The sequence below is a fragment of the Penaeus monodon genome, chromosome 8 (genome assembly GCF_015228065.2).
Source record: "Penaeus monodon isolate SGIC_2016 chromosome 8, NSTDA_Pmon_1, whole genome shotgun sequence".
Classification (NCBI taxonomy): Eukaryota; Metazoa; Arthropoda; class Malacostraca; order Decapoda; family Penaeidae; genus Penaeus; species Penaeus monodon.
This window is the reverse complement of record NC_051393.1, coordinates 46,745,725-46,748,224: the sequence shown is the minus strand read 5'-3', so window position 1 is coordinate 46,748,224 and position 2,500 is coordinate 46,745,725.

The window sequence follows — 2,500 nt, the reverse complement described above, 5'->3', positions numbered from 1 at the left end:
GCACCTAGAAATATTTAATGCAGTTTTGGTGCTGGTCACTGCATCATGAACTACACTAAGCTCGTCTGCCTAGGAACTCCAGTTATAATCGACGTCTTTAATTCTTGCATACCATGCTTTGTATGTTCCTAACGCATCCCCTCTAAGTCGTTGCAGTGCGAGGCGGATCTTTCCATCATCATTCCATACATTATCATGAGTTAAATCTTCTACTCGCTTTATCCATTCATCAAAATTTGTCCTGGCACTCTTTGTCTTAGGACACTTCCTTTCATAAAAGGAAAGACGATGTTCTACCTCATTTGTAGGATTTCTTTTCCTCTCCTCATTGAACACTACATGCCTAAGATCAAGGGACGGCTGGGTTGTCGATGACTGTTTTTTTTCTCCGCTGTCCCCAGGACAGTTTCCTCTGCCGCCCAGGAAACTCCCTGGGTCTCCCTTGCGCCTGGAGTAGGCATTGTTTTTTCTTCCTTCCCTGAGGCTAACCCTGTCGTCTTTTCCTCAGTACCCTCACGCTTTCCTTCTGTTAAGTAACTACGTTCAGTACAGTTAAAAATCCAGCCTTGCACAGAAATAGCAATAGAATAAAGCTTAGGGTCCTGCACGACCTTTTTTAACAGGGCATAAGACAAGTTTAACAAAACTGTCTCCAACTCCTCACCTCTGGTAACACCACATGCAGGAGCGAGCTCAATCGCCCACTTAATTACGGAGTCCATAACTAAATTAAGATCCTTCTCAAGATCAGAGAGAACACAAAATTTAGGTGTCACGGTAGATTTAACTACGAAACAAATAAAATCCTCAACAAATTTATTCAGTAAACTACTATACCGTAAGCTATCCATTAATCTTAAATTCAATTATACTATTCTACCAAATATCTAAATACATGAAAATATAATAAACATCGCCCAGCGTGAAAAAAAAAAAAAAACGCCGCAAGGAAATACCTGGTAACCCCCGCTCACGAGGCCGCTGACAGGCAGGGTCGGCGCGTGACAATTTCCTCTTGGAAAATTTCCGCAGTCGGCATCGCCCTAACTCAACTCGCATGTGGGGAGGATCGTGCCGTCAGGAGTGGGGGTCATGGCGTTACAATGAGACGCCATCACACGAAGGCGAACAATGGTTGAAAACAAAGTTTGTTATGTCTATTTAGTGTTAAACTATGCTGACTTAGCATCTCTCGCCTCTCCTTCCCTCACACACCAACAAACAGCCCTATACTATAATAACTTCACTTCACTTCTCTTCACTTCTCCTCGCTTCACGTCACTTTACTTCACTTCTTCTCACTTCACTTCACTACACTTCATTTCTCTGTATTGTACGTATGAGAGAAATTGCTAGTGGTTGATGGTTAAAGCGACCCATAATAAAATGTTGCAAACCCAAGCGGACAAGTAAAACGTAATATACGTATATATACTACAATGAAAGGCTCTACTTTGTTACTAAAGGGAAACAAGTGAGTCAAGCATAACAAAAACTTAAACATGCTATTGATATGCCTTGAAGAGTATTGCTAGCTCTGTAAGGGAATATATCAAGTTAACAAATAAACTATCAATTAAAAGCAACATAGAAATAACACTAATGCTGAAAGAACATGATAGAAAAAAATCAGCTTGAATATCTATCTATCTATATAGTTATCTCTCTCTCTCTCTCTCTCTCTCTCTCTCTCTCTCTCTCTCTCTATATATATATATATATATATATATATATATATATATATATATATATATATATATATATATATATATATATATACATATATATGCATTATGTATAAATATGGTTAATCATTACCATTAGTATTACTACTAATGTTAAAGACAAAAACAAAAAAATGGGAGACACTGCACATTGGTCATTTCAGAAAACACAATCTAAAAGCTCCTACAGCCCAGCGCCACCTGAAACCATAAGATAAGATTAATGCCTATCCTCCGAGGGTTTCCTGAATTTGTATAAAACCCAACCCGTGAGGCAAATTTACTCAATTATTCCCAAATAAGTATCCTAATGGTAGGAAATGACAGAGGGCAAGACATGGAAATCACCGCTGCCGCCACGATGGAAATCTAGATAAATGAAAATATTATTAGATTTCTATAGATATATGATCGCTGTCACCACAAGGAAAACATATTTCCTTCAAGTGAATTAATTGTTTAAGAATATTAAAGTTATAATTCCTGTAATGAAAGGATTAAGTAAACTAATGTTAAAATTTCCTGAATTTTACTATTTTTAATTTAACATGAAAATACATCAAATCTATGTTCAAATTAAATACAAGAAATCTATATTCAAATGGCACGTTCTTAAAAAACTTGCCAATTATTAATAACAAGCCCTGCTTACCTAAATAACCACAAAAAAAAAAAAAAAAAAAAAAAAAAACACACACACAGGCCATGGTTACTCTCCTGGATGACGCCCCACGGACAAGTCAGAGAGCGGCCCGAGGTCACCCTCCCGGTCACTC